This window comes from Diadema antillarum, unplaced genomic scaffold, assembly GCF_040938485.1.
Source record: "Diadema antillarum isolate AM-2024a unplaced genomic scaffold, OU_Dant_1.0 scf00000123, whole genome shotgun sequence".
Lineage (NCBI taxonomy): Eukaryota > Metazoa > Echinodermata > Echinoidea > Diadematoida > Diadematidae > Diadema > Diadema antillarum.
This window is the reverse complement of record NW_027271012.1, coordinates 2,304,745-2,317,576: the sequence shown is the minus strand read 5'-3', so window position 1 is coordinate 2,317,576 and position 12,832 is coordinate 2,304,745.

Here is a 12,832-nt window from a genome sequence, read left to right as displayed (position 1 = left end):
CACTATGAGGAATAGTACTTAGTGGATATGCAAATGAATGTATAATTTAGTATAAAACAAGCAATGTATCCTTTGCAGAAAATGAAGAAGTAAAGTTATGGAAAAGAGTGATCAACTCACAAGCACAACTTGTAGACGTGGATCCCTCTGTAAACAATATGCATATCTGTCCAAAACGTATTGTGTTGAATAAAAAAAAAATGTTTCCTGTTATGATGAAAGCATATTGACGACAGTTAAAATGAATAGTACGAAACTGATACATGGTTAAAATAGACAATGTCAGGATTGCAGCAATGTTCAGACAATAGCCATTTTAGTTAACAAGTGAGTGCAAGATATAGAGAGTGAATCAAGCCTTAGCATGCCCTGTAAAGATGGAACAAGTTTAAGAGCACTTGAAATCCCCGAGATTACGAGTTGTTTCTGTGTAACCATGGTAACGTTTATCTTATGTGTTTGATACACGACGTGTATGTTTCAGCGAAGAAACACGGATGTGTCAAAACACATCGCACTAATTGTCGTGTGCTGTATACGTAAAACCATTTTGCGGCATAATTTTTCGCGAATTGCCACTTGAGCATTCAATGCATATTGTAGACAAGAACTTTCTTGCATGTTTGTTTTGCGGATCTTGGCTCCTCGAGAAGTTCACACAAATGACATGCACGCGAATATTTCTGGTTTCACAGTACCCGGGGAGGTGGAAATACCATGTTGTAATGAAAGCATGCATTTTGTTTTCACGCCATGTAGAACGCTTCAGGTTATAGGGCAAAGTCACCCATGATATTATACACTGTATTTCTATACCTTCACTGACAGCAAATTTATAGATAGATATTACATTCATCTATCTATCTATCAGTTAATCTATTTATATGTACCTTATACCTATACATATATATATATATCTCACAGGGCCTATATGTAACAATATGCCAGTGTTGGCAGTGATACGAGTATTCTACAATAGCTGATTGTTCCGCAAATCCCTCAATTACACACATACATGGCTAGATTAAAAACAATTACACACAAAACGTTGAGTACCAGACTATCCTTCGAGCATTATTGTGATGGAGGACACCATGTATAGGTTTTCCCGGTCAATTTTATACTTTTGCCATTCAAATTCATTTAATGTGCATTAAAATTAACATTTAGCGCACGCACGCGAAAATATTTGGACATTGATTTCAAACTCAGAATCCGAGCGATCAATTTCATTTATGGACGTTCTATTTCGTTTTCGTCAAATCAAATTCATTCTTAGGCGTTCAATTTCCAATGCGAGCATTGCATTTCCTACTCTTGCATTCAAATTCACGCGGATAGTCATGTGATAGTCCCGATGAACTTGTTTGGAGCGTTCAATTTCATTTTTCAGGCGATCAAGTTCCTACTTCGGGCAATCAATTGACTAGGAAAATGGAGTAGACTTCTTTTTTTAAAGAAAGAGGAAATGGCATACACAACCAATGAAGGCTTGCATATAGTGTAATTATGATTGTTTAAAAGGTCCTCCATTGTTCTCTATTCATGTAGTCTTTGTTTTTCATCTAAAAAAAATTGAATTGTACGGTCAAATCAGCAGTGCATCCAAACAACACAACGACAATCTAATCATATTTCTTGATGATACTGCATGCTGACAACGCCCAAACACTAACCACGTAATGGCAATGCATCAGTAAAGACAAACTGACACACAATGACCTCACATAGTCCCGCAAAAGTAAACCAATATGAAATAAGACAGCAATAAACAACAAACGAGACTTTGTTAATGTTCATGTTATCAGTTTCGATGTAGTCGAAATTGTTTTTTTTTTCCCCGATAGTGTCAACCAGCCTTCCGTATTATGCTCGTCTGTATAGGCATACACAGTGCCTATGATATAATGTTTGTTTATTTGTTTCATTTTCCATCTAAGAAGATGGCTGCAATAGCTGGTCTTGCATGGGGTCCCGGTTGGATGTAAGGCTCAAACACTCTGCCCTTTGCGATGAATAAATGAAGTGGGATCTTTTACGTACATGAGTTGTGACTCTGTCACACATGGGACCTCCATTTTATGTCCTATCAGAGGGACACGTGCCTGTATTCCTTTTCGTGAAGCCCGTGTTCAAATTTTTCAATGAACAGGTGGACCTCTACTGCAAAATAAATAATATTCATCGTAAATCCCAATATATTCAAAGCTAAATGAAAAAGACACACAAACACGGCCCCATCATAAACTAACTAAATTCAGGCCTTCTTTTAAATTGAATGCAGTTATTTGGAACATGCTTGCCTATTCACGAATTTGAATGACCGACGAGATTCCGTCGCCAGCTTGACATGAATTTGAATGCTCATTGCTAATGCGTGCCGCTCTCGTAAATTTGAATGCTCCGATAGTGAATTTGAATGCTCCGATAGTGAATTCGAATGACCGGGTTTTTAATTTGATTGCTGATTCAGTGCTGCGAGCGTGGAATGCGTGAAATCGAATGCTTGGAATAGGAACTTGAATAATAAAAGTATATAGAAATTGACTGGGAAAACCTATATTACAATACAACCAAGAACGTTATGAAGAGATTTTGAGGCTAAAAGCAAGAAATTATAAGAACAGTGAAAAGACACGTTTTATCTATAACTAGACAGAATCCTCAAGTCACACGATTTTTTTTCTCCATGAAGGTATGGGTGTTTAAGCATGTTTATCTCAGCCATCATTTTTGTATCCTACATAATGTTCCACCTTCAATCAGGTACGACAAAGTACGATTATAAGAGCCGGTAAATAACGTCTATCATCAGGATGTATGATCAAGCCTTGCACTATACAAACTACAGACAGCACCCATTTTCGCGCGTGTATGCACACGTCCTATCGATAAAGCAGATGAGATGATTCGGAGAGTAGAAAAAAATCATGTTGATTAACAAATAGCGACAATATAATTATAATAACATTATGTGAGGTAAAATGTGTTGGAATGCCGTAAACCTTACCCTGTCAGTAATTGTTCCACCGTGAAACACAATCACTGTATGATATACCCCGACGAAGTCGCTCGACGTACAATACTGAGTACTTGTTTCACTGAAGCGCAGTGTTTCTTACTCACAAGTAGATTATTGAGTAGCAAAGTTAATGTGCACACAAGTTATATAACTTTATGGGGGGGGGGGGAGGGGACAAACACACGCTATTAATGCACTGATTCCACACCCTGGGAGATAAATTAGAATGAATCGGACTGCAGAGTGGCAAATGCGCTCCTCTCCGAATAAAACGCGGATGACGAGAAACAGGGAAATAATTAAGAGGCAAGTATAATAAAAACAATAATTTCAAAATAATTATACAAGTCACGTGCACAACGAAGGTCATAGAAGAACGCAGAAGACTGTGTGGATCATTGTCAACAGTCAAGGGTGCATTGGGGAATGGAATGTGCTGTCTATTTCCCCCTTCCATGCACAGCTTGTGTGTGTCTACTGTTCATGAATGAATGAATGAATGAATTAAAGTAAAGTGTGTCTGTATACATTACGATAAAATGAATAGATCCATTTGTTCTTTACTTCTTGCCTCATTCACATGCTTATTCCTTTCCTTTATACTTGTTGGGTAGTTAAATTCGTTCATGAACACTTACTTATCCTATATAGAGCACTAACAATGGCTACAGTCTCTATCGCGAACATTAGGCTGCGTTCACATAGAAGTATTCGGTATTCGGTATTCGGTATTCGGTACTCGGTATTCGCTATTGGGCACCGAGTACACCACCACCCGCACCGTCAACTCACCATCCCATGCAGTGAGGATTTCTTCCTCCTACATCCCAGCAAATCTTATTAACAATTTCTAAACTGCATTAAAATGTCAGTCTACATGCTTATTTTTGCTAAAGGGCAAATCCAGACCAAAATTGTCATTATTTCGTAAACAAGAGACGGTATACGCTGCAAGAAAATCGAACAAGCTCAATTCCCACTTTGCTATACTTTTCGCAGCTACTCGGTACTTTCGAATAGTGCCCTCTTATGTGAATCGGTGTGAGGAAATCCTATCGTTCGATTAAAGCTATTCGCGTGCCCTCGAAAAACGAGCCCGAATACCCGAATAGTATACTTCTATGTGAACGCAGCCTAATGGAGATCTAAGCATATGCTGAACCTTTGACCCCCCCCCCCCCCCCCCTCCATCCCACTCCGGCGGGGTCGAAGGGACTGCCTGCGTGTTCCCTCTGATACACACTGTATATGCGATAATTGGCAAAGGAATACTTCTCACCCTACGAAATTCGGCGCGAAAATACTGTGAAAAAAAAGAAGAAAAAAATTACATTTGAATTTTTACCCTGAGATTGGTTTTAAAAGGGGATGTTTTTCTTATCTTTCTCAGAAATAATCTTGAAAATCTCACAAAAGTATAATGATTTTTTTTTTCAATCCAACTCAAATTGTTATTTTCACTTCTTTCAACAGAATGTAGAAAAATACAAAAAATTAACAAAGAATAACATGTTCATGTCAAATCCTAGGTTCAAATTCCTGAAATTCGTGCTATATATAGCTCCTCCTTCCGGATTATTTCAGTTTGAAAATTTGAAATACATTGATCCTTGTAGTCTCCCTCGACTTCGATAGACCGAAGATTCGTATCATCCTCTATGTAAGATTTCTTAATGGACCGAAAATGAGATTTCAACAACAACAACAACAACAACAACAACAACAAAATTACAACAACAACAACAAACAACAAACAAACAAACAAACCTACGCGTTCCCAAGACTCGACGCGTCGCCTCTTCATTCATCCTGTTCGACGAAATGAAAATCACAGGTAAACTCTATAGACACATGTACTAACCACACGATAGACCTGTTCGGTTTATGCACTGTTTTGTTTGTTTTTTCTGTCTTATTGTCTATTTCAGTCATAACTTGGGGGGGGGGGGTAGGGGTCAGTTTTAACAATAATTAATATATGCACTGGCAAAGGAATGAACGTATCTAATTTCGCAACCCATAAACTCATCATTTTCTTCCTATCTTTGAAGCTCCCAGTCAAGGCAGATAGAAGTTATAGCATCTTTGTTCTGTAATTGGATCGTTGGTCATCTATAGGGCTGTAACAGTGACATTGTGCTATTAGCAGGACTTAGGTCTATACCTTTAAAAATTCAGCATTTATGTCATGGAATTTTCATTTTTGTTTACGCGATATAAAATAATGAATTTCGAGATCCCCTTTTCAGCACACGAACTTACCAAGCAGAGAAAAAAAAAAGATATCAAGGTGGCAGACACCTTATGTATTCCTTTGTATGGTGCACAAAACGTGTGTGTGTGTGTGTGTGGGGGGGGGGGGGGGGGGGAGTCCCCCGGTTCCGCCGGCCATGCTTATTCCTGGAATGAGGTGGGGTAGATGTATTGAGATCGGGAGTTGGAATGATAATCACCTGTATAGACCTATTAAAGGGGAGCATTGAGCAGTGTTCCGTCTTTAGGGGCTTCAAGGCAGGAAAAGCCTGTAAAAGTTGAGCACCCAATAAGAGTAGGGGGGGGGGGCGGCAGGAATTTAGGCAGTCCTGGGGAAAGGGGAAGGGAGCTTTCAAAGGGAGGGAACGAGCATACGCGTACCCTAAATACAGTAACTGGTACACAGCAATTAGGGAGACCGGGCCTTTGGCACAACTCAAAATAGGCCATTATGATTGATGCGAAGTGAAGAAAACTCACTTGGCATGAAATTATTGTCGCGTCGCTCTAACTCTAACTAAGCAGTAGTGACTTTCCAGTGGTTTAGAGATGGTAGTTGTTGTAGTTGTCTAAACTATGATTATCATGATAATGGCATTTGTTTATAAACCTGCTTTGGAATTAACGTGACAACCGTCTCCAGCCTCTCGTCGTCACCACGATCGATATGCAGTAGCATTGTCATGTGGACGTAAGTGGCGCTGCAACGTACCTGTGCTGCGGCTGCCTTGGCTCACCGTGGCTGGAGTAGGCATAGGGGCCTCTCTACAAGGTGTAAGACGGATTGATTGATTGCAACTGTCGGACATTTAGCCTGTAAAAAGGGATCGCATAGTTTTCGTTGAGATTTAATTTCAGGTTTCTAACATTTTTTGGTGAGATAATGAGAAACCTCTTATGAAATGTGAAAGAGCATGTGATTCCATGAGGAATTCAAAGTTTATTTGATGAAAATTGGTTTTGAAATGGCCGAGATATCCAAAACAGAGCGATTCTAATAACTGTGGGACCCACACGTTATTATATACGATCGCTTTGTTTTCCTTTGTTTTTGGATGTTTTAGTCATTCCAAACCCGATTTTCATCAAATAAACTTTGAATTCCTCTTAAAATGGTATGCTCTGTACTATTTCATAAGTGTTTTCTTGGCATCTCGCAAAAAGTTAAAAGCCCAATGCTCATCTCCACCAATACTGTACCATCTCTTTAACTGGGACCTACTAGTAATGTGAGTCTTGCTTCGCCTCTTTTTAAGAAGTGATTTGCAAGCACAAAATTAAGCTAAACGGAATTGGTTAACAGTGGCGGATCCAGGTAGGGGGCGCATCGGGCGCGCCCCCTTTATCTTTTTTTGTTGTTAAAACAAGAAAACTAAAAAGAAAAAAAAAGGAGGCGTGGCCCCCTTTAATTTTGTAAAGGCACCCCTCTTTACGGAACTCCTGGATTAATGTTCGTTCAGGAAACTACAATGATCAGAGACTCCCCAATAATCATAACTCTAAGGAAAGGCCTTCTACCCCCAAGGACCGGCCTCTAGCGGGCTCTAGCAAATTGCTACTCCACCCAACGTCCTTTGCAGCAGGGGGCCGGACCAGTTTTAAAAGTTTATCTATACCTAGTCTGAAAAGGTAGAGTAAATTTCATAGGCGCAACAACAGGTAATATCATTGTATAACTTCAAATCGGACAAAAATTCAACGGGGAAGTTAAGAAACTGTGAAGACTTGCAAACTCTCACCAATATAATACAATGTATGTTTTTTAAGCACTCAATAAGAATATGCACACAATGAGTTAATAATATGTCTTCCATTGATGTAATTTTCTTTTTATTTATCTATTTATTTATTTATTTATATGTTTTATTTTCACAGGGTGGCTCCATCAGTGGGTTAAACACTGTTGTTCTTGGAGGCCCTGCATGAACACATACATACAAATAAACACATGATAATCATACAATACCAACATCAAAATCAAAATTGCAGTATCAAATCTGTATATATCTTAATATACTGTATAATGATATATATTAAACTCAAAATTTAACAAATATTATACAACACATTACATCCTCATATCCTTAAATTTCCCCCACCTCAGAAAGAAAGAACAGAAAAAAAAAAACCAACAACGACAGAACTATCCTTGGGCACAGTGGAGTGCCCTCCAAAATTGGGCTGAGAACGAATGTTTAGATGGGGCATGCCTTAAGTTTATTGGTAAACTGTTCCATTCGAGTGCTTCGGTGTATGAAAAAGACTGTTTCCCAGCATTAGTTCGAGTTCTAGTTACTATTAGCCCGTCAGAGACTGCTGATCTAGTCTAGTAGTTGTGCGTATTACAAACTTTCTGAAACAAGAGGGGACAGATACTCTGGAGCGTCCCCATTTATTGCCCTATAAACCAGTTTGCACCTTTGAAGCTTCCACCTATCCTCTATATCGTGGTCCAGTTTAGTTGACTTATCGATAGTACGTAGTCAGTAGATGTACGTGTGTCTACCCCTAAGACTATTCTGGCCATTCGTTTGTGTTGTCTCACAATAATATCTTTCGTAGTAGAGGGACATTTTGACCAGGCGATGCTGCAGTAGTCAAACAATGGGAGAACTTAAGAGTTTGCAAGAAGTTTTAGTGAATTCAGAGGTAGGGATTTTTTCAGACGACTCATCAAACTTAATCTGGAACTTATTTTCTTACTTGTATGATATACATGTTCCTTCCAGTTAAGAGCCGGGTCTAAGTGTATACCCCAAGATATTTGTAAGACTTTACTTGCGAGAGTGTGTGGCTCTCCAGCTTTATGTTGACAAGATTTGGGATAGCAGCTAGTTTTTGAAGCGTTCCGAAAATCATAAATTGTGTCTTACTAGGGTTAAGTGTGAGGCCATTTTCTTAAACCCAGTTGTTAACAAAATCTAAATCCTTATTTAGATGAAATTCAAGTTCATCTACATGCTTAGCACTGTATATTAAAACAGTATCGTCAGCATACATTATGACCTTGCTCTTGAAGGTGACACTGGGTAAGTCATTTACCATTATGGTGAACAGTAGGGGTCCGAGGATTGAGCCCTGCGGTACCCCTGACAGTATCGTACTCCAAGTTGACGCAGTATCCCCAACTGTTGTTTTTTTGCTGGCGGTTTGAGAGATAATTTGTAAACCATATGAGTTCAACCCCTTTTATTCCATAGAATGTCATTTTCTGTAGGAGTATTTCATGGTTTACCGAATCGAATGCTTTTCGGAAGTCTAAAAACACCCCTCCAGTAAGTAAACGTTCATCCATGTTCTTATACAATAGATCAGTAAGAAAAGCTAAAACAGTGTCTGCACTATGATTTTTTTCGAAAACCTGATTGTTCGGGTGCCAGCATTTCATGTGCCACAAGATACTCGGTCAGCTGGAGGTGCACGGCTCTTTCAAAGACCTTCATTACAACAGAAATAACTGATATGGGCCTGTAGTTATTTGTATCGTCTGCGTTGCCCCCTCTGTGTATGGGGGTGACACAGGCTTTCTTCCATTCTTCAGGGATGAGCCCAGTACGCATTGAAACATTAAACAGGTGAGCTAGATGGCTGGAAATGATAGAGGCAGCTGCCTTCAGCAGTTTTGGATGTATCCTATCAAGACCGGTTGATTTAGACGTTTGTAAGTTTTGTAGTTCCTTTTGTACAAATGCTTCATCAACTTCATGAAAGGAAAAAACTGAATTCACATAATTTCTTTCATAGGGCTTATCACATGTTGCGGTGTTATTTCTGTCTTTACAACTTGACCTTGCACCGACAGATATGAAGAACTTATTGAACTTTTTAGCTATCTTTCCTTCATCTAGCTCAGATGCACCATCAATGATTAAAGAATTCACCTTCCTATTTAATTTCTTACAGGGTGTTACAGTTTTGAGAATTTTCCATAATTCTTTGGAGTTTTTACGGTTTTCAACAATACTTGTATGATAGTATTCTTTCTTGAGTATCTTCCCTAAATTATTTACATAATTTCGTATCTGTTTATATACTGCGCCCATTGAGCAGGATTGTTTCCAGAGTCTACAAGCTTTTTCAGTCTATCCCGCTCGTGAGAGAGCTTGATATATTCATCGTTGACCCAGGGAGTTTTCTTTCCCCTTACCTTACGTGTTACCACAGGAGCAAACTTAAATCAAGGAATTTTTGTTTCCAAACTTCCCAAGCAGTGTTAGGATTTTCTTCCAGTAAAACTGGCGACCAGTCTACGTCCTGCAGGGCTAATATAAACGCGTTATCATCAAATCGTTTAAATGAGCGGTATCTTATGGTACGAGGAGGTAACTTTGGTTTATACAGTCTTCTAATTACATAAACAAAGTTATGATCACTGACACCAAAAGATATAACGTTACTTTCCCTAACATTTTAAAGCTAAACAAAGCTCAGGCTATGATGGTATTTCAATGTTTCTTCTTAAACAAATCATTTATGAAGTAGCCGCACCTTTGACCCATGTATTCAATTTGTCTTTAATGACTGGTGTTTTTCCTAGTAAAATGAAAGTTGCCAAGATTATTCCTGTTTTTAAGAAAGGCAGACAGGACGACCTGGGCAATTATAGACCTATATCTCTTTTATCATCATTCTCCAAAGTACTTGAAAAAGTTGTCTACTCCCGAACTATCAAGTTTTTAAATGACCATGATATCTTAGTAGACACTCAATTTGGTTTTCGCAAAAAACATTCGACTACTCACGCTGTTTTGTTGTTAATAGATAAAGTTGTTCAAGCTATCGAAGCTAAATCTCACACTGTTGGAGTTTTTCTGGACCACTCCAAGGCGTTCGACACAATTGATCATGAAATATTACTGTACAAACTGTCTCATTACGGGATTCGTGGCAGCGCCTTGGAGTGGTTCAGAGATTACCTCACAAATCGATCACAATTTGTACACATTAATGATTCTGATTCAAGCACAGCAAATATAACGTGTGGTGTTCCACAAGGCTCCCTTTTGGGACCACTTCTTTTTATTGTGTACATAAATGATTTGCCCAGGTCGTCAGCACTCCTTTCTTTCCTCTTGTTTGCGGACGATTCAAGTCTTTTTTTGACGCACAAAAATCCTACTGAGTTACTTGATATGCTTAACTCTGAGTTGAATCACGTCAATGATTGGATTCAAAGTAACAAACTATCTCTAAATCTAAACAAAACTAATTTTATGGTGTTTAGCAATACAATCACTTGTTTACCTGGCTCAATTTCAATCACAGGAGTAAACTTACAACAGACAAATTCAGTTAAATTTCTTGGTCTTTTAATTGATTGTAAATTATCTTGGCAGGAACAAACAAATCATTTATGTAAGTTATTATCAAGAAATTTGGGTGTTATACAGAAGCTTAAGCATGTTTTCCCCACATATTTACGTACCTTATATTCGACTTTGTTATTGCCGTATCTTCATTATAGCATACTGGCCTGGGGGAATTGTTCCAAAATACGCCTGGAGTCTATCTTTAGAATACAAAAGCGAGCTGTAAGGATTATCAATTGTACCAATTATTTAGCACCGACAAGCCCTCTGTTCAAAAGTAATAACCTCTTAAAGATTTTTTATATATATTCTTACTCCCTTGGGATATTTATGTACCAGTTAACTAAAGACGAATTACCTTATGCTTTCACTCCCATGTTTGTAAAAAATAAAGTTATACATTCCTACCCTACAAGACAGGAAAATTCATTTCACTTTTCTCCCGTGAGAACTGCATTTGCTCTTAAAACAATAGTACATACAGGTCCAACATTCTGGAATAGCCTTGACTCCGACATTATTGAATCGTTGTCATTGAACTGTTTTAAACGTAAACTAAAAAAATCCCTTGTGCAGGCTTATATCTAATAATACAACCTGCAATTTTATTTGAACTCCCTCTTCTTTATCAGATTCGTTGTTTATCATATGTATTCCATGGTTGCCTTTTGTTTGTTTTTTACTGAGTCATTTATGTCAAGGCTATTCCTGAATTAATGAATCATTATGTATCATGTGCGTTTTTGCGCATTCTTACAGTTACGTAACTGTGTTGCTCGGGTGACAAGGAGTCTTGTTAACGCGTTACAGGTGGCTACTTTGTATTTCGCTATGCTTTCGTATATATTATTCCTTTCTTTTGCTCCTTTTGCTCTCTTTTCTTTTACGTCCCTTTCCTTCCTTTCATAGTTTTCGTTTCTAGGTTGTTTAAGAAGACCAACACTTTCATATATACAGGGACCTATACATTACAAGCTTTGCTTTTTAGTAGGTCCCCACATTTGATGTTTGTTAAATTGTCTTCTCTTGTATTTTTTGTAATTTACGACGCTATGTTCAATCTTATGTTCAATCGATCGTATCATGTTTGATGTTTTGAAATGTGGAACAATAAAATCAAATCAAAATCAAACATTCTGTGGATTGCTGGTAAGTATTACGTCCAAAAGAGTACAACTTGTCTCTGTTATTCTGGTTGGAGACTCAATTAACTGATGCAAACTATTCTGGTTACAGAGCTTCTTTATTGGTTTCGATTCTGTGGTACATAACATGTCGCACACACATCTATTATATATATATATATATATATATATATATATATATATATATGTAAAGTGGCGTACGGTGGGTCGAAACATGGGGGGAACCATCAAGTAATTTTGACTGTCTGTATGCTTGTGCGTGTGTGCGTGAGCAATAATGGGATTACAATACATTACGGAATGTGATACATTCAACAACGCAGTCATTGAGGAACATTGTAAGTTTTCCTTACATGGATTATAAAATGACGGTGTGAAACGATCGACAAATTATATACTGTCAGCAACATAAGGTGAATGGCATAACAATAAAATGCGAGCGAGCGAAGCGAGCGAGCTTGAAAATTTTGATATTCTACAGTTCCAAAACTGGAGTTTTAATTGTAGCTACATATTTCACTTTGAAATAAATGGGGGTGCATCGGACGCAACTGCTGGCAATTATTGGCAGCAACATTAGGAGAATGGCATAACGATTCAATGTGAGCGAGCGAAGCGAGCAAGCTTGAAAATTTTGACATTCTACAGTCCCAAAACTGGGGTTTGTAGCTTTATCTTTCACTTTGGAAATTAATAGGGCGGCGCATCGGCCGCAGCTGCTGGCAATTACTGGCAGCAACGTTAGGAGAATGGCATAACGATTCAATGCGAGCGAGCAAAGCGAGCGAGCTTGAGAATTTTGACATTTTACAGTCCCCAAACTCCCGTTTGTAGCTATATCTTTCGCTTTGGAAATTAAGGGGGGGGGGGGGCATCGGACGCAACTGCTGGCAATTACTGGCAGCAACATTAGGAGAGTGGCATAACGATTCAATGCGAGCGAGCTTGAAAATTTTGACATTTTACAGTCCCCAAACTCCCGTTTGTAGCTATATTTATCTTTCGCTTTGGAAATTAAGGGGTGGGGGCACCGGGCGCAACTACTGGCAATTACTGTCAGCAACATTAGGAGAATGGCATAACGATTCAATGCGAGCGAGCAA